This window comes from Anguilla rostrata, chromosome 5, assembly GCF_018555375.3.
Source record: "Anguilla rostrata isolate EN2019 chromosome 5, ASM1855537v3, whole genome shotgun sequence".
In the NCBI taxonomy this organism is placed as follows: Eukaryota; Metazoa; Chordata; class Actinopteri; order Anguilliformes; family Anguillidae; genus Anguilla; species Anguilla rostrata.
The window spans coordinates 37,772,091-37,792,289 of NC_057937.1; the positions used below are offsets into that span (position 1 = coordinate 37,772,091).

At 49.5% G+C, this 20,199-nt stretch overlaps 1 protein-coding gene across 7 annotated transcripts in view; it reads left to right on the forward strand.

Moving 5' to 3' along the window:
• The first annotated feature begins 1,288 nt into the window (after positions 1 to 1,288).
• Positions 1,289 to 20,199, forward strand: part of LOC135255218 (tyrosine-protein kinase CSK-like) — a 54,123-nt gene continuing 35,212 nt past the window's right edge. Inside the window, exons 1-3 of one of the 7 annotated variants that reach the window (XM_064336079.1) lie at positions 1,289 to 1,488; positions 1,861 to 2,001; positions 18,801 to 18,880. The gene's annotated coding sequence lies outside the window, so the exon portion shown is untranslated. The remainder of the gene's footprint in view (positions 1,489 to 1,860; positions 2,002 to 18,800; positions 18,881 to 20,199) is intronic. The other 6 variants (XM_064336082.1, XM_064336083.1, XM_064336080.1 and 3 more) reach the window with 6 other exon arrangements.

The window sequence follows — 20,199 nt, forward strand, 5'->3', positions numbered from 1 at the left end:
GGGCTATTTAGTAGGTTTTGAAATATGAATGAAGGTGTTGTCTTTTGAACTATAACGGTCAGTAACAAAATCTAATTACGTGGCCTGCGCAACCTGTGCAATATGCCGCACAAATGATTTGGCCCTTCGCGAGTGCCGCACACAACGGAAACTATGCAGACTAGGCAAAAGTATAAAACAGCATTTAGATGGTCTGGCGTGTATGTAGAGGTGCAGCGCTTCTGCGCTGCAACTAAAATAGGCGTCACACACATATTCCAATCCATTGCTCAGCTTAGCAGAGAATGCACTTTTCAGAGTGCCTCAGAGACCGATAGAATAATAACACATAAATACACATTTCAAATAATAAATACGACATTGAGAAAAAAACGAAACAAAAGACGAAATATCAACTGGCGACCTGCGTGCTGCGCCCAGAGTAGCCTACCGTATTATTTATTTAGACATTGGCAGATAAGAAAATTTTCGGTTACGCTGACCTATAAAACGCTATTCCAAAAGCAAAATCAGACAGGCTAGAAATCTTATACTCTCACCTACTGAATAAATGAATTGTCAATCAAGCCAAATTGTACTAAAAAAGGGCGACAAAGCTGTAAGAAACAAGTATTACGCACAGCTATTTTTGAAGGTAGCCTACCCAGGGATCACAAACGCGCGTATATTTCACAAACGGATTGTCCAAGAAAATATATGACCACTCAGTCGCAAAACGGACATCTCTACGCGTAAAACCAATGCTAAGTTGTATATTTATTCAATGTTTAGTCCCAGATATTTACTGTAGAATTACATGGTATAATTTTAAAAAACTTTGTCTCGTTTATTTCGTTATGCAGTGAGCAGTGTATTGGCCACCAGCTTCGCTGCTTGGGCCCCTAATAATAATTTGTGTGAGGTAAGATAGCCAATATTGTTTGTTGTAACTTGGCCCCATTTTGATATCAGTACTTTTAATGTCAGGCCTAGATTTTGCTAGTTTTAATTACTGACTCATAGACCATGCTTTGTATGCGTAACTTGGCATTTTCGAACATTCAAAACGTGTTTTTGTTGAGATTGATGCACAACAGAGGGCTAATACCCGAATAACGAGTAACAAATGGACGTTCAGCGCAGGCAGCACCGTTTCAATTCGTAACCGTTTCACGTTTTTCTATTTTGTACCGCAGACCAATTTTTAAAGTGGTCACTTTATCCACGAGAGGGCACTCAATACTTTTATTTGTTTTTACCTCGTACTTCTCCCTCCTGTCGCGCGCGAGTGCTGTTGCTGGTGGTGGTGCGCATGCGCAATTCTACTGACTGAATGAAGGGGACCATTTCCTTTTGCAAGGCCTGTTCGATTTGGGCAAACAGAGAGCGGCCGTGCCTTCGTTTGGATTGTTTTGTTTATTTTTACGCTATTTAAACTGGACAGCCACATGAACGGACATCGTTCGCTCTGAGTGACGTTTGTGAGCGTGAAGGCACACATAGCTACAGGTTTGAGTTTTTCCTGCTAACACAGTCAGCTGCAGAGTAGCGCTGTTTTGTTTTCTTCTCCGCTGTATAGTCTAGCTGCAGGAGCTCTGTACCACTTTGGAATCGTTTGACTGGTATAAACTGGAGGGGGAAGAAGACTGCTTACTTTCTAAGTCATATCTGACAAACTGCACAGCGTTTCGGTCACAGAAACGGATAATTCCATACCATTTTTTATGATTTCTCCTCTGTTTTCATTTTGTCTAAAGACTTGTTACAGTTGCTAGCTAGCTAACGTTAGTATTATTAGCTTGTCAGCTAGCGAGTTACGTTTTGTGGTGTATGCTATTGCTAGCTAGCTGGGTACTGAGGTTTGAACGTTTTGCCGCTTAGTACAGCCCGGTTGATGGAATAACGACGGATCCAGACCGGAGAGTGGACTCAGTACAACATTTACACATCTTTTTACCCTCTTCAGTCCACCAGACAACGCCAAGGGTTGGACGTAAAGCAGGCAACCCCAGTGGGAACTAGGTAAGGCAGCTAACTTGGCTATCCAACAACATGATTCAAAATACATTATTTGATACATTACATTATTGTTGGTGAGGAGCGCGGGTTTGTTGGCACAGCGCGACTTAAAAATTAACATGGGTTGGATTTTCTTCTTCTTCAACTAGATACTCGCTGTTACGGGGATTCATTTTACATCTTAACTACGGCTGACCAGTTGTCCCTGAAACGTAAATCGTTAAAGCAGGTAGCTTTATAATGTAAGTTCCATATATGGCTAGCTATGGTTATTAATTTATGCTACAAATTGCTAATTGTGACTTGATTAAAATGTACTTTCAACCTCATCGTTTGATACTAGTGACTGTCGATAGTGGTGTAATCCATTTCCGGACAAATGCTTGCTTTTTGCAGTTACGGTGCACAAGTGTCCGCTACACGAGTAGCCATGCATGCAAGCCTTGCTGGCAGTAGGCGTTAACCCAGCCTTGGCTAGGTAATCGAAACGTTTGTTTTCCGCGGTGTGGGTGTTTGAAGATTTTAAGTACAACTAAGGTGCAACCTTCTCTTTAGAGACAAGATATAAAGGAATTCAACCATCTGATTTTGCTATATGTTGTTGATTTTTTTGATCAGATAACAACAAAGTGACTGGTTTTATATTAATAATTCATGTTCTCGTCAGCGATTGTATATCCGTTTGAGTCTTCTCTAAATGTAGGTACAGGTAGTCCTGTTACTGTTTGAGCACTGCGTTGGAGGCAGCTGAAGCCGTAGTGAGATTTTTTTATATGCCAGAAGAAACGCTTCAATTTTTGACTAGGTGAGAGGATAGACGTGGGTTGAAGTCTCTTGGCATTTTCAGTAAAAGGTCTCATTCTTTTGTATATTTGATTGCAAGACTTGCTTCTCAAATTTGAGTTTGGTTCTTCTGATAGAAAATGTTCAGAAATGCTATGTTTACTTTTCTACCAGCGGAGCTCTTGAATAATTTAGTGTTATTTCGACTAGCCATTAATCCAAGACTGGTCTGTGGTTGTCTTGACTTGACGGGTACATGTTGTTTGTTTTGTGAACTACTCGTGTGATTACTGTGTGTTAAAGATACGAGCAACAATGTAGGAGGGGGACTTTATTTTAAAGCTTTGCTCAGTTGTTCAGTTTGCTTAGACGGTGAACCAAAAACGATTTTATTCAACTTGTTCAGTTCTCTTTTTCCATTTGTGCAAAGATGCCTCAAACTACACGTTTGTGCTTAAATCAGGTAAGTCAGGTGATGCCAAACCTGGGCCAGTGTTAAACAACAGCTCAGTCAAGCCTAATTAATTAGGAGTTCTAACACAGCCCCCAGCGACGTACAGTGTGCACCCAGGACCAGCATAGAGAGGTGTTGTTGCCCTGGGTGACTGTTTTTCACCGTTCTGGGTGAGTAGGACTTTCGATGCTAATGCGTTACCTGGACTTCTCCATTTCTCAGTTCCTCTGCAGGTGATTCACGTCAGGTTTGCTCTTTAACGCGGCACTGTGTAGCTGATATGTGCAGATGGCCGTCATTACTGTAACACTCAAACAGCGCTACACTAGCTATGTTACTTTATTCGCCAGTCTTTTAAAGCCCTATAAAAAACTTTCATGTTAAATTGGCAGGTGCTGTACTGTAGGACTGTGTGGCGTTTAGTGTGAAAAGTGGCCGCACTTTCTGTTTTCTGACCCTGCTCCTCCTCTTTGTAGTAGAAGTGTTAGAAAAGTAGCGGTTTGCTTGCAGTACCTCTTTCTGAAAGCAATGTTTAGAATTCAAATCCTCACCAACATAAGGACTACCGTCTTTGTAGGATATAGTAGAATGGCAAGAAGTCCAAAAGAGTCAGTAGTATTGATTAACCTGGGCTTTCGGAAAGGACACTCAACACGCAGCTCCTCAATGAACGCAGCCCAACATCGCTTATGTGGCTCGGGGTGAGGTACTGAACCACCTGCTCTGTAAAGCCTCGGGTAGTGAAGTGCTTATTGAGTTAAGCTTCGTCTCAAGTTAGACAGCCTCTGGTGGCTTAGAAAGTTCTGGAATTTTGCCTCCTTGCTCAACCTCAATTTGCCGCAAAAGAACAGGTATCTCGTCCATTGCCCTCAGCTGAGAGCACTGTCATGCCTGGTCAGTGTGGTGGCCCTGACTGACACACTGAATGTTTGTGACATCACAATGACAGAAAAACTGCACAGTGGAAGTTCTGCGCATTGTGAAAGTAGTAAACCGACTAGTTTGGTGAACTGCTATAACTGTGAGCATCAGGGCTTCCATCTCCTCCAGTCATGCAGTCACACTTAAACATGACTGTCAGAACCCATTTGGCCTCTGCTTGGTACTGGGCTTTTAAGGGCGAGTATATCAAAAATATTAAAGCCGCCGTATTTTTGGAAATTTGGTTACATTTTTTGAAGATAATGAGCAATGGAAGACATCTTAGCTGTTAAAAGATGCGAGAAGATAAATTCAAAGTAAAATGAGCTTGAAATAGTCCAAAATGGATCTAACATCTCGTGATGGCATTTGAGGAATGGCCTGACGAGATCTGTAGTCTTGGACCCAGCCTCAAAAATGCGTCTCAATTTACGTGGACAAAGGACGCGGAAGTTCTCGTAGGTGTTGCCTTTTTAACCCAAATATTTAGGGTTTTAGGACACTGTCATTCTTGCTTCACTGTCCTCCCCACAGTTCTGGCTTTCTTACAGCATGATGGCTGTGGGGTAAGGAATGTTGCTTGTGCTGCTTGACTGAATGGGAGCCTTACAGCTGCCTGTGTGGAAACAAGCTTGTCTGTCCGCACCAGGCCCAACAGGGGTTGGGGGGAAGGAGGCGGGTCAGCTGGGCTGAATGACAGGGCATGATGGGTGGGGTCTGTTAATGGGAGTAAGGAGCCAGAGCGCCACGTGGTCTGCCCCCCCTCCCCCGTCTCGTCTGTATTCCGCCCCCAGCAGCTGCGTAAGGGTCAGCGGAACACCCTCTCCCTCCCGCTGCGCTAGGCAGCAGAAAGAGGGCATTGTGGCCCGCGTTCGGGGCCCGAAGGAAGCGGCGGGGTTCCATCTGGGCAGCCGCTGGCGCCGGCATGGCAGGCCGCTTCTCAAGTGCGCCGCTTAGCCCCTGCCGCCTCACGCGTGGCGCGGTCGTGCCAGGACTGGCGCTTGCGCACTCAGCCATCGCCAGATCACGCACTGCTTTCGTAAGCTCAGAAGCCGAAAGAGAGAGCGAGCGAGTGAGTCAGTGAGGAGGGAGCGAGAGAGAGCTGTGAGCGGAAAGGCCTCGCTCTCAGACTGAGGGCTGCGTTTCTGCCCCAGCAGTGGCGGAGGCGCGCACAGGAAGCGATCGGCGGGAGATAACGGTCTCGCTGCCGAGAACCGCGGTGCCGAACCGTCCGCGTCATCCTCGAAGGGAAACGACGGTGAAAACAACCCGAAGATGTTCCCAATCATCCAGGACCTCTGGGACTGCTGCCCCTTCCCCTGATGTGGTCCCAGGGAGGGAGTGGCCTCACAGCTGTGTTCCCCTCCATGTGACTGTGGGCCTCCAAACAGTTGTCCCCCCCAAGGGAGGGGGGACCACAGCCCCCTAAGTAGCTATAGTGGTGTGAAGCTGCAATGGAAACAGGGCGGTCTTCAAGATGCACCAAAGAAAGGGTAGAGGTTTGAGAGAGAGCAGAGGAGTCTAAAGTGAGAGAACGAGAGCAGAGGAGGCTAGAGAGAGAGAGAGAGAGAGAGAGAGATCAGAGGAGACTAAAGCAAGACAGAGAGAGTAGAGGAGGCTAAAGCAAGAGAGAGGGTGAGCAGAGGAGGCTAAAACGAGAGAGAGAGATGGAGCTCAGCAGGCTAAATGAGAGAGCAAGAGTACAGAGGCAAAATAGAGACAGATAGAGCACAGCAGAGGCTAAAATGAGAGAACACAAAAGGGTGAGACCAGGTCCCTGTTTCATGAAGCAGGATTACTGAGTTAGCTGGATAACTGTACTGAGTAAAACCCGGAACCCTGTCAAATCTGGAAAATGGACTGAAGAAATAAAAAAGAGGTGCTTGAACTTTTACTCCGCGCAGTTATCCGGCTAACTCGGTCATCCTGCTTTGGGAAGTGCCACCCAGGGCCTGTATTCATAAAGTGAGTCGTGGGGCTGATCCAGTGGAAGGCTAAGTCAAGAGAGACCATCATACACACAGCCAAACTAATGCAGTTCCCTCACCCCCACACACTTCCCCCTGGGGGCCTGCCCTGAGAAGGAAGAAGGCTCCCCTCGGCATTCAGGACTGGTTGAGCTGTCAGATGTTTCACGATGTGGGGATATTTCAGTTATGCGCTGTCTGTTTGCCGTCACTAGCCCCAGGGTACAGTAGTACATGCTGTCCCCTTGCGTTCTTTTCAGGTTCGTCAGTACATAGGCACGCGTGCGGCTGAAAGACATTTGTGCGCCTCTGAAGTTTAGGCTAAAAAGCAAGAAAATGGAGGGGAAAAGACTAGCGGTTCCCAGACCAGTGAGGAGCTGTGGACCCATTTGGTCTCATCCCTGAGGCCTTTGCAGATGAAGGGAGAGCCCCGGCCCTTTGTAAGGGGGAGAGAATGAGGGGCAGAGCGCATAGAAACTGTATGTTGCCAGCAAGCTTCTCCATTCCGATACTTTTCTGATACTGACGGCTTGGCCAGCACACCTGCTACTTTCACTTTATTGGATTCAAGTCAGATCATTTCATTCTGGATCCAAAGCCAGTAAACTTGCCATGTTTTATTCAAATCTGCCCACAAGGTCTTTTTTTGCCGTTATCATTTTCATAGACAGATAAACTTAGAACAAGTAAAAAGTTGTAGCCAGCACGGCAGCTATCAGTCACTGGCTGCCTTTTCATAGTCAAATTGTGGGTGTCTGATTGGTCACGAGGCCTTTCTCCTCTGTCTCACGTCTGCTTTGATTATGTTGGATAGTGAAAATTCCCTCTCAGCAGCAACCAGCACGAAGCAGTGGAAAATGTAGTTTCTCAAGACGGGCGGCTCAAACTACACAGCAGCCATGCATGCCAGTTTGTAAATTTAATCCTCTGCGGCATGGTGTAGCATAGCATCGCATACTGCGGTATTCACTTGTATCAGTTGCTGGAATGCGGATTTAGGATTAGTTGTCATTGATCCACACAGAAGTTCTGTGTCTCTACAGACATGGAGCAGATGTTAAATTAATAATGATTATACAACAGCTATTGAGTGATATTCTGTCTGACCAAGATGCGATGATCATTCAGTGTAAATTTCAGCACAAATATTATAAGTACTATCAAGGGACCAGATGTGAGTATTCAATTATTCAAATATTAGACCCTGAGATCACCAGTTGATAACCTTGATGAGTAGCCTATTTGAATGCTTGTTGGAGTTATTTTTAATAAAGGAAGAAAATCTGCCATTGTGTTTTCTTATCAGTATTAGTGAAGTAGAGTATGTGCAACGTAGTGTGTTTTACAGCCAGGAAGTTTGCCAGTGCGAGCGTAACTGTGAAATTCAAGCTCTGTAAAGTAGACATGGACAGGGCTGGTTAACTGGGACGTTGCATACTGGAGAGATATTTCCGCTATGTTTGCATTTCCTTGCCAAAGGTCAAAATACAACACCCTGTTTAGTCCCTCTGTGTTCCGCAGAATATGACCACTTAGGTTGTGATCCTTCTGTTTTTTTTTTTTTTTTTTCGTGCTCATTTAAGTTTTTTCTTAGGAACATTTTCATAAACTCATTTGAAATCAACGTATTTATTTGTTTTTACACAGGGCACATTGTCCACTCGCCAGTAGATTGTGAAGCCTGTTCCTGCTTTGCAAACGGCTCAAAAGAACCCCTGTCTTCTTAAACTTCAGGTGCAACGTCCAAAATCCTGCTCCTGTGGTCAATTATTCAAATATGGGGCTTGCAAGGTAGCAGTGAGATTTTTGTGTTTAAGGCTGGGGCTTGGGCCTAATTTGAATTAATAAGCCCAAGATAAATTGGATGATGGAACCTTAAGGTTACTTCCTCCTGCAAACCATGCAGGAGGCAGGCATGGTGGATACCCAGGAACGTGACCTTGCCCTTTGGACAGAAGCGCTGTAGACCCAGGGCCCAAACCTCGTTCTCTGGAGAGAAGCACTGTAGAACCAGGGCCCAAGCCTCATTCTCTGTGCAGAACTGCTGTAGACCCAGGGCCCAAGCCTTGTTCTCTGGGCAGAACAGCTATAAACCTAGGGCCCAAGCCTCATTCTCTGGGCAGAACAGCTATAAACCCAGGGCCCAAGCCTCATTCTCTGGGCAGAACTGCTGTAGACCCAGGGCCCAAGCCTTGTTCTCTGGGCAAAACTGCCCTAGACCCAGGTCCCCAGCATCATTCTTTGGACTGAACTTACACACTGGGCCCTGACGTTCTGGACAGAACCACTGTAGACTCAAGGTCCCCGACCTTCTGCGTCTGGTTCTGCAGAACCAATGGCATTGCAATGGCCCAGGGTTGTAGCGCATAACAGTGTATTGTGACTGTTGAGATCTGCAGCACTAGTGTGTGATATCCCCAATTTCAGCGCCACCAGCAATGGTAATCTTAAAAACCTTTTCTCATTGGTTCAATGGCATGTCTGTGATAGGTCCCTTAATTTGAGCAGGCAGCCTTGATAAGATGCCATTATTACAAAATGCATTTATTGGGCTACTTATTGCATTATTAGGTTCAAAGGTTCAGCTAAGTGTGGTTCTGTGATTTCCGTCACGCTACATTGAGTGGCCTATCCCCTCCGCATGAAATGCTGATATATTTGCTCAATGCACTGGTCTGTCGGATATTTCGATGTTTGCGGTCTTTTTCTCGCCGTAGTCTCTCTCACTTGCTCTCTCCCCCCTCCCCTCCTCTGCAGCACCTTCCTGTAGTGCTTCACAGCTTGTAGTTTCTAAGCCAGATAAAAGACGCAGACTTGTGAACCAAATTGCTCGACGATGTGCATTTTATCGGAAACGTCAAGTTAAGCAAAGAAAATCAGTAGCCCGCTCGTCAATGCGGGAGGGAGGGAAAATGACCGCTTCATTGTTACCCCTTTGGCCTATGCATTTCCCTTTGAAAAACAAGTCTTAATTTGGCAATGAAAAGTTAAATGTTACTTTTGCTTTTTTAAGCCTGCTTCTTCAACCTCAACTTCCTCGTCCTCCGGCTTGCACTTCCAGCGGCCTGCTCCTCAGCCGCCTCCTCTCCAGACACTGCTCTCCACTGCCAGACATGATTGCTGTGCGCATTTCACGCCAGATAGCTTTACTATGCACTTAGAGAAGCTGCACGGCGTCCGTTCTGTGGCGCCTGTGGCCCGATTCCAAGGTGGCATTACAGTGAGGAGCTGGAGTGCTCATAGGTACGACTCTCAGTTACTCATGGAAGTCCTTGATACCTTTATTTCCAAGTACATTTAGATGAGTGTTCATGAGACCTTGCAGCACACGTGTTGTTTTGATGACTTTTAGTGAAACTTGGTGTTGAACAGAAAATACTGTTCGCCGTTACTGAGTTTCTGGTTTTTTCGGTACCTGAGCAATTTACACATCAGAGCATGGAATAAACAGCAAAATGGGCAAAGAAGTCCACGCAAAACAATAAAGAAATTTAGTGTCGTAATAAAACTGCGCTGTGGTAATGAATAACAGGCGGGCACGGACAGGTGACACGATGCAGGACTAATAGGGAAAGAAAGTGCCGGTCCAGCAGTTGCGAAGCACCCGCGGTCCAGAGCTGGCTGCAGATGAGTCGAATGGCCTCGAGTTGGCAGAGGACAAAGGTCCGCAACGGGAAAGGCCCGAGCTACTGTGGCTGCCCACACCGATGCATCCGGACGCAGAAGCTTCGGATTTACGCCCAGGGACTTCCCCCTGCTCCAAACCGACTGTGAATTTCTCCCTATCCCTTCCTGCTCTTCTCAAAGGAATATTGTGGTGGCCGTCCAAGTATAGATTTCTACAAGAATGGTGGTCGGTCAGTGGTGACTATACAGACCCGGATACATGTTTGCTTGTTTTGCTGTTGCTGGTTTCATTCCATCATTGAATGGGCTGACCCAGGGATCAGCAGTCCTGGTCCAAAACAGCCAGAGATGTTGTTTATTTGTCATGAGCTTGTTTACTGAGTTTGAGCACTAAGAGTCGGATTGTTGAAGTATTTTCAGCAAAAGGTAACCTACATTCATTTTGCGTAATAGGCTAATTAATTCAGTTATGTAGTTATGGGTTTGGATTGAGCAAAATCTAGAAACTTCTCTGGCACTCAACAACCAGGCCTGTGTACCGATGGTCTTGCCATTTTAAATGTTATGTCTAGCAGCAGCTTTCTCTCTTCTTTGTTTTTTGTTGTGTCTCTACCTGGCATAGCTGAATCTGTAGAATGAAGTCCAGCTATCAGCTTACTTTAAAAACAAACTGAAATGGCCTCAAATCCTGACTTGTTTTACCTAAATGGCGATGTTTTCAACTACCCAGAAAGCCCTTTGGGTCCAGTCAGCCAGCTCAGGATTAAACTGAGTAAAGGCTGTTAGCTGTTTGCTGTGTTGTTACTTATGGGTCAGGCGTGAACTCGGAGTGTAGTTTACACATCCCTAGTGGATTGTAGTAATGTTTATGGACCAGGGAAGGGGGCTGCTCGGCTAGAACACCGGGGAGCCTAGAAAGGTGGAACCCCCCCCCCCCCAAAAAAAAACAAAACACAAGCTCAGGCACAATGTCAACTTCTGGGAGCTTTCAGGTAATTAGGCATGTCAGCAGGGACTGTGGGACCATGGGTCAGATGACTGCATGGGGGGATCTTGGTTACAATTTCCAATCGCAAGAATCAGCATTTTACCAAGCAGGCTGATCCAGGAGCCGTCCCACCGAGCACTCCGTTAGCTCTGTTAGCGTAGTTGTCCTTTTTCAGTTTGTGTGGTTGCTCTGGGAAGTCCTGCCAGGGTTTGCGGAGCAGTGACTGCAGATTATAGTGCGTAGGAGGACCCCCCAGCGCTTCCTCATTCACTCGTCTGTCCCCGCGCTCAATGGAGGCACTCTCCAATCAGCTAATGGAGCCTCCTACGGGGGGGATCGTAAATCCCCCACCCGTCCCGCACGAACCCCTGCTTGTGCTCCGTGTCAATTATTACATTACTGCCCCCCCCCCCACAGCAGGCCCTGTCATTGGGAGAGCACCACTCCACTGTGGAAACGCCTACCCTGGTCGTTCATCACAAATGGCCCCCGCTGTTCTCTCTGCTAAAGGGAGATTGCGGGCTCTCGGTGTTTGGGTCTGGCTGTTGAGTCCTCAGTGGTAAATCATTAGGCTGCTTACTACAGTGGAGCAGTGCCCGTTGAGGGCGGTCTGCTTACAGGAGGCTTTAGAGGTCCTTAGTGCAGATGTAGGAGAACATCTCCTGCAGTTTTATGTACTTAGAGCACTGAGCTCCTTTCCATTTGAACCTCCACCTCATTAATTTTGACCCTAATCTAGCTCTGGGTCAACTCAGAGAATTGGCAGGGGATTTGTAAAGGGGTCTGTGCTATTTCCTCAACCATCCATATTGAAGAATTTAAAATAGGAGATTGACGGCTTGAGATCAGTATTTGAAAGGGAAAGCACTCATTTGGCAGGTCAGGGTTTTAAGACATTTGTGTGCCTCTGTGCAGTTTAGGCTGCTCGGGAAAGTGCGTTGTACATGTTGTCATGGTGAAAGTTTGATGTGTGCTAATATATTATTCATGGTCCAGGCTTGACTATTTTTGCAGATGCAGCAGCAGTATTTCCTTAGTCTACAAATAGGTTACTGCAGGAAGTGGGTTTTTGAGAATGCCACCGACTGTGAGTATTTTTAATACACGGAAGTGTGACTGCTGAAAGGTTTCCAGGCACTGTAGAGAACCCTTAGTCATTCCTTTGTGCCCCTGCCTGGATAGGGCTGTCCACAGTTGTCCTACTCATGGGCCACCAGGAGCCAGAAAGGGTTTCCTCTAAAAACCCCAAAAAAGCAGCAATCACGCTCAACTAATTTGGCCCTTCCCTGAGGCGGCTATTGTCCCACAACTTGACTGGAACATCTGGAACCTTCTGGGTCGTAGGCATAGAGGAAGCTGTCTGAGCTATAGAGCCTGCAGTGTAATTCTTAGGCCAGTAGCTTCATAGCTGACTGTAGTAGCCCCCACAGCCCCTGGAAAAACACTGCCCTTTGCGTGCGTACGATTGAGCACGCTTGTATGTGCGTGCAATCATTAACACTTCCCCGAAGACGAGAAACTATGTGTGTAATCTTCCCGCCTGCGGAATGAGTGCAGCGTAACTGCGTTAGTCACGTCATCGCATACCGTCGCTCTGGGGCGTTTGTAAAGCGACGGCGGAGTGTCGTGCGCGCACGCAGCAGACGGCAGGGTGTCGCTGCAGATGCTGCGGTCTGCGGAGGCGTGAGCGGGGTCACGCAGCTCAAATAGGCCTACCTGTTAAACGAGTACGTCTGAGCTCCACTCTCCGTGGCTCGCTTCACCCAGGAGCGTCCCTCCCTCCCCACCCACCCACCCCAGGGCTAAGGGGTGAATTTGACAGAGCCACGGTGGGGCTGTCCTGGACTGCAGGTCTTGTAGGCGGTTCCGTCTCGACAGGAAGTTCAGTCCCACTCGTTCTCGCGCAAATAGTTTGAGCCTAAATTCGAGAAATGGCAACTGGAATGTCCCTTCCCGGCTGTCACCTGTAGCTAATGACCTTGGTAGTGCACAAAGCGTGCGCCTCTTCCACAGCAGGGCAGCTGCCGGTTGTCACCGCCTCGTTATCTTCTTGCGTTAGAGTTTCAGTCGGACCTCCTCTTCTCGTTCGTTCAGGTTGGCTCTCCTTGGGCCGAGATGCAGGGGCTGATGGGAGCCCTGCTGTCATCGTCTTTCCTCCATCACCCGGTCTCCCTTACTTTCTTTTAATGCAAAAATGACAGGTTGCCTCGGCTTTCGGAAAGCCTCGCGCGCACGGTTCCCTGTTTTTGCCTCTCTTGCCTGAGCGCGATCTTGGACTTGGTTCGGTGCGCTACGTGCACAGGAGGGAGCGATGGCCGTCAGTGCTGCACTTCACAGCTCAGACACTGATCCTTGCATCAACGCGTACGGTTGGTCGTTCCTGGTCGTTCCTTGTTGGACTGTTGAAACTTGTGGAAGCGGTGCTCTGTGCTCGCCGTTCCCGTGAAGATCGTTTGAATTTGAAAGCTGTGCGCACGCATATAGGAACGAAGAAAGCGGTCGGGCTCCCAGGAACACGCGTGACCAAACATGACCGCGTTTGCGTGAGACTGTAAGTTCTACACCAGGGCTGCCCAACCCTGTTCCTGGAGATCTGCCGTCCTGTAGGTTTTCATTTCAACCTTGTTTTGACACGCATGGTTGTACTAATTAGCAGCTTAATACGCTCACTAGCCATTGAATGAGGTGTGCTTTGTTAGGGTTGGAGTATAAACCTGAAGGACAGTAGATCTCCAGGAATAGCATTGGGCAGCCCTGTTGTACGCTGATTAAACTCCTTTTCTCCATGAAAATGATTATCATTCGCTTCATTGTTCAGCCTGTTTGATTTTTCTTGTGAAGCTGGGCAGTGAGGGATCAGCGGAGTGAGCGATCAGCAGAGTAAGGGATGAGCGGATGAGCAGGGTGAGGGATGAGCGGAGGGGAGACTGAATCCATGATGGAGGCGCTCTCTCTCTCTCTCTCTCTCTCTCTCTCTCCCCCCCTCTCCTCTCCCTCCCTCTCTCCTCCCTCCCCCTCTCTCTCTCCTCTCTCTCCCTCCCTCCCTCTCTCTCTCCTCTCCTCTCTCTCTCTCTCTCCTCTCCTCTCTCTCTCCCCCTCCTCTCTCTCTCTCTCTCTCTCTCTCTCCTCTCTCTCTCTCTCTCCCTCTCCTCTCTCTCTCTCTCTCCTCTCCTCTCTCTCTCTCTCTCTCTCTCCCCTCTCTCCTCTCTCTCTCTCTCTCCTCCTCTCCTCTCTTCCTCTCTCCCCTCTCTCTCTCTCCTCTCCCTCTCCTCTCTCTCTCTCCCTCCTCTCTCTCTCTCTCCTCCCTCTCTCTCTCTCTCCTCTCTCTCTCCCTCTCTCTCTCCCCTCTGTGCAGTACTGTTAGCGCAGGTCGGTGCGGTGCTAATGGAGGAGTCTGGTGACTGGATGAATTATTCACAGAGCTACAGTAGCAGCACTGTGGCCTCGGGGAAGCTCTATTATTCATGACCGCCGCCGCAATTAAAAACAGCGACGAACGCGCCGCCGACAAGCGTGCACGCCCCACCCTAGCGACCTCGGGCCCGTGGCAACCGGCCCCCTGGTCTGTCGGCGCTCCCCTTCCCGTTATGACCCTTTTCTCTCTTTCTTCCCCATCGCTCGCTCTCTCTCCTCCCCTGATCTCGTTTCTGAAGCGGCCGGTTCCTCAGCCGCCGCTGCGCGCTGAACTCGCCGCCGTCGCTGTGGGAAAAGCACAGGCGCGTTGTTTTCGCATGATTAGCCCTGCCCGCCTGTCCCAGCAGGCCGCTGCTGCGGGTTTGGCAGTGCGGCCGCGAAGCGGATCCAGCACGCCAGCGAGAGCGCAGACATGCAGCGAAGCCTGTGCAGCCTCTACGCAGGACTGTGTTCAGTTTAAATTTAGCATGGTAGAGTGGAATGTGCTTATCATTAGTTCAGTAGCGTAGAGTGGAATGTGCTCAGTAACAGCCTACCTCATCACTGTAGAGTGGAATGTGCTCAGTGTGAGTTCAGCAGTGTTGAGTGGACTGTGCTCAGTGTTAGTTCAGCAGTGTATAGTGGAATATGCTCAGTAATACTTCGTCACTGTGGAGTGGAATGCGCTCAGTATTAATTTGCCAGTGTAGATTGGAATGCGCTCAGTATTAATTTGCCAGTGTAGATTGGAATGTGCGCAGTATTACTTTGGTAGAGTGGAATGTGCTCGGTGTTAATTATCCAGTATGGAGTGGACTGTGCTGTGTATTAGTTCAGCACTGTAGATTGGGCTGTGCTCAGTATGAGTTCAGCTGTGTAGAGTGGAATGCGCTCTGTGTGAATGCAGTAATGTATAAGGGAACGCTCTGAGTGTAAATTGAGCATCGAGTGAGGGAGGGCACATGCCTCGTGTAAATTCAGTACTATAGAAGGTAATGTGTGGAGTTTAAATGCGGCTGTTTGGAGTGAAAGGTGCTTCAGACCCAGAAACCACCCCCCTCTCCAACTCCGACACCCAACCCCCCCGCCATGGAGAGGCCTGTTGAGACGCGCTGCTTCTTACTCACCTTTCTCTGCGACTCGCTGTTGTTCGTCTCTGTTCTCACCCTTTCCTACGTCTCCCTCTCAGGTCTCCCATTCACGCCTCTCTCCATTCATCTGTTTTTGTTTGTGGCGAGAATTCCCTCATTCTTTTTCGCATTCCTCAGTCCTCCAGCCACACCCCCCCCACCCCCCCCCACAACACACCTGCCTACAATTGCCCAAATAATCCTTTTTACATCGCTCCTCCGGCCGAACGGGCCTGCTCCACACATTACACGATACGCCGACGCGGCCACCGCAAGGTCGGCAGTGTAGCGTAACGGGTAAGGAGCTGGTCTTGTGTCCTAAAGGTCGCTGGTTCAGTTCCCAGGTAGGACGCTGCCATTGTACCCTTGAGCGAGGTACTTAACCTGCGTTGCTTCAGTACATATCCAGCTGTATAAATGGATGCATTGAAAAAAAAAAAAAGTTGTGTAAGTCACTCTGGATTAGAGCGTCTGCTAAATGCCTGTAATGTAATGTAAGGTGCAGAACGGCCGCAGTTAATGCCGGTTCCCCCCCCCCAGCTCGGTGTCGCGAGGCGGTTCTGCAGGCTTCCCCGGCGCCCTGTGATTTTAAATCAGGCGGGGTCGTCCTGTCCGTTCCGACGGCATTTCGCAAAGAGGTAGAAATGTTTTCCCCGGGAGAGAAACCCGGGGTCTTGTCGCTGCGTTTAACATGGCCGCCCCGTCCTCTGCGACGGCCGCTGCGTTTCAAAGTGAGATGGCGTGCGGCTCGGCGAGCGAGGACGATGCCGTCGTACCGACCGTATACATTTTTTTTTTTTTGCTTTTTCAAGCAGGAAAAAAACAGCGGGAAGAAAATGCGTGCCGCGCATTGAAAACGCGTGCGTATCGATCGTTTCGGTTAGGAGTCGAGTTGTTGTCTTCGTTGATTAGCGAAACCGGCTGAGATTTGTTGGGAAACGGGACTGACGTGGCTTGAATGAACTTTGGCTAAATGCGGAACGCACTCGGAGTGTGCTATCTCTGGCCACCCGAGGCAGCAGCTTGGAATGAGTAATCCGTTGTGAAAACGCGCACGCGCTGCATGTAAACACACGAGCACGCGCGCACATATTCAGCGTCAGCTGCGTTGTCCTGCGTAAGCAGATTGCAGTTCAGTGTGAATTAGGTACTGAATAAGAGAATGCACTGAAGTAACTTAGCAGTGTATTTTTGTGTTGGTTCAGCAGTCTATAGTGTTGTATGCTCTGTGTTCGTTAAGCAGTGTATAGTGTTGTATGCTCTGTGTTCGTTCAACAGTCTATAGTGTTGTATGCTCTGTGTTCGTTAAGCAGTGTATAGTGTTGTATGCTCTGTGTTCGTTCAACAGTCTATAGTGTTGTATGCTCTGTGTTCGTTAAGCAGTGTATAGTGTTGTATGCTCTGTGTTCGTTAAGCAGTGTATAGTGTTGTATGCTCTGTGTTGGTTCAGCAGTGTATAGTGTTGTATGCTCTGTGTTAGTTCAGCAGTGTATAGTGTTCTATGCTCAGTGTTCATTCAACAGTCTAGTGTTGTATGACTCTGGTTCTAAAGCAGTGTATAGTGTGTATGCTCTGTGTTCGTCAGCAGGTATAGTGTGTATGCTCTGTGTTGGTTCAGCAGTGTATAGTGTTGTATGCTCTGTGTTAGTTCAGCAGTGTATAGTGTTCTATGCTCTGTGTTCGTTAAGCAGTGTATAGTGTTGTATGTGCTGTGTTAGTTGAGCAGTGTACAGTGTTCTATGCTCAGTGTTAGTTGAGCAGTGTACAGTGTTCTATGCTCAGTGTTAGTTGAGCAGTGTACAGTGTTCTATGCTCAGTGTTCATTCAGTTGGCTGTAGGGAGTGCTCAGGTACACGTTCTAGCTCAGTGTTGTTTAGCGTGGCGTGTCTATGCTCAGTGTAAGTGAGCAGTGTACAGTGTTCTATGCTCAGTGTCATCAGTGGCTGTAGGAGTGCGACAGTGTAAGTGTTCTATGCTCAGTGTTAGTTGAGCAGTGTACAGTGTTCTATGCTCAGTGTTAGTTGAGCAGTGTACAGTGTTCTATGCTCAGTGTTCATTCAGTTGGCTGTAGGGAGTGCGCTCAGTGTACACTGTTCTATGCTCAGTGTTAGTTTAGCAGTGTGCAGTGTTCTATGCTCAGTGTAAGTTGAGCAGTGTACAGTGTTCTATGCTCAGTGTTCATTCAGCGGGCTGTAGGGAGTGCGCTCAGTGTTTTGGTTCTGAGGGAGTGGCGCTGGGGCGGGGGAACAGCCCCAGAAGGGAATTCTGAGAGCCTGCCTCATCTTGCCGAGGAGGCCGGACCACGGCGGAGCGGAGCCCCGTCTCCATCTCTACCCCCCGCCCCCCCCCACCCCCCACCGCAAGCAGCCGCCGTTACGCAACCCGCAGAGGAGAATGCGGACTTACCCGTTCGCCCTCGGCCGTCCGGGCTCGTTCCCAGGCGTTTCGCCGGGTGGGCGGGGTCAGGAACGGGACGGCCTGGGCGTGTCGCTGACGCGTTCCGCCTTCCCAGGTTACTGCGTGCCAAGGGGGCGAGTTTAGCGTCACGCAGATCATCGGCCTCTTTCTCTTAAGAGTCAGAAGTTTCCATTGTTTATTTATAGACCTTTGAAAAGAGGAAGCGCTTCTAAAATTGAGAAAGGGAAACGGGTTGCGCGGGAGTCGGGAGCAGAAACGCTTCTGGCGTCGTCAGCTCCGAGCTCCTCCGGCCCGGATTTTTTTAGGAAGTGATCTCGGCGCTGCCCGCCGCGCGGGCGAATCTCCCTCTTTGGCGAACCGGAGTGCGTTACGCGCGGTAGCGCTGTCGCTGTCACTGCGGGTAGGTGTCTGTGTGCCAGTTTGCAGTGTGCGCGTGCGTGTGTGTGTGTGTGTGTGTGTGTGAGAGAGAGAAAGTGAGAAAGTGACACATGCGGCGGAGAGGGAGAGGATGAGGGAGGGAGAGAGAGGCGGGGAGGACGCAGGCGCAGGCAGGGAACGGTGATGCGTCGCTCTTTGGCGGGCTCTCCGCGCCGCGCGAGTCGCTCCTTCCTGCTGAATTACGGCTCGTCGCGGTTACGCTCCCTCCGCGATCCCGTTCACCTCGACGTTCTGGGCGGCTAGCCGCCGGAGCGGAGCTCCCTGTAAATAAGAGGGGGATGCTCGTTCGTTCGTTCGTTAGATATTTCATCTGTGACAGAGCAGGATAGTGTAGCAGCAGGATGGGCAATGTGTACAGTGTTACGTCATGCCGATAAAGCCATTTGAATTTGATAGTGGCTGCAGCTGGGGCGTGCCTCTGGGACCGGGTGACCCACTGAACCGTCCGCTGACCGCCGCGCCGCCGGGTTTCGCGAATCGCCCTCCGTCTCGGTCGCCGTCGCGTTTCCGCGTCGCGTGGGTTTACGCGCGGCAGTCGGAGATGCGACACCGCCCGCTTTCTCACGGTGTGTCGAGTTTCGCCGTTTTCTGAAGTCGAGTCAGTTTTTTTACTCTTGCTTGCCGCCTCGGATTTGACCCGGTCCCCATCACCCACGGCCCCGCCCTGCCTTTCTCTGTTCCAGACGAGCGGCTGAGGAGAGGGCCCCCGGAGGATTGTGGGAAGACGCCGGGAGAACCGCCGGAGAGGCTTCGGCTCGCGCAGGTCAGAACGGACGCGCTCTTCCGAGTGGCACTCGCCGATCGCTTCACGGGCGTCTGTTTGGCGCCGTCGGAGCGGCGGAGCTCCTCCCCTTCCTAACGGTTATGGCGCGCGGGCCCAGCCCCCTGGTCCCAGGGAGCCCGCAGAATGCGCCGGTTGGCACCGTTACTCAGAACTGAATTTGCCAGCTGAGGCGGGTGAGGGCACGGTTAACTCCTCCCGCCTGGTTTTCGGGTCTGAGTCGGCCGTTAGTGTTCGTGTGAGAAAACAAAACCCAGCAGCCCCGTGCCTGACCCGGACCAGGCCCGGGGAGCCCTGCGATGGAGTCTTATCCTGCGCGTTAGCGCGCGCAGTCGCCCTGAGTCGGTGTAGATCTCTTGCTCTTGGTTTTTTTCTGATTTCCTCTGGTTTCCTGTGCAAGCGCGTGCGACTGCGTGCAGCAGCTGCAGGAGCGTGTGCGGTCGGGGCTGCACGGTCGCTTCAGGGCCCCGCCCTCCCGGTCAGGGGGTAACGGTGCAGAAATAGGTCACGGGGGTGTAAGAGTTGGGGCCCAGAATGTCGTCCACTAGGCCATGCTGGTGTGTGTATTTGACGGGTCTCTGAAAGGTACTTAATCTCTCATTTGGGTCTTGATATTAAAAAGTGTAAGAACCAGTTCTTTTAGGCGTAAGATCGCAGAAACGCGATCAGAATGTCCTGAACTGAGCATTCTAATGATGATGTAACAATCACTGCTGGTAACTGAAAGCAGTGGAGCTGCAGAACACGTGCGTGCGGACGACAGGTGGCACAGGTGCTCAGGCGGGGCTCATTTGTGACCCAGTGAGCATGTGTAGTTTTTTATTATTTTTTTTTAAGATGGCTGATGGCCAGTGTGGGACTGGGTGGAGAAGCTGAGCTTTCCCATGCTGGTTTCACAGCAGTCGTTTTGGGCGACTGCGGCCACTGATCAACATGGCTCGCCATTTGATGTGCCGAAGGGGTTTCCGAGGCGCTATTGGTCTTTCTTTCTGCTTTGGGATAGATATGCAGAAAAAGAAAGTAAAACGGTGGATATTGTTGATATTTCCTGTGACTGTAGTAGAGACCAGACTCAGCGCAGTGGAGGTAAATGGACAGAAGAGCTCAGCAGATGGCGGGCCGTGCTTCAGTGTTTAATGAGCTGGAAGAGCAGAGGACCTGTCCCTGTCCCACTCGCCTTCACTGGACCCCCAACTAGCACACACTCATACACACAGGCACACACGCAGGCACACACACACACACACACACACACACACGTGCACAGGCACAGACACACACTCACACACACGCATGCACAC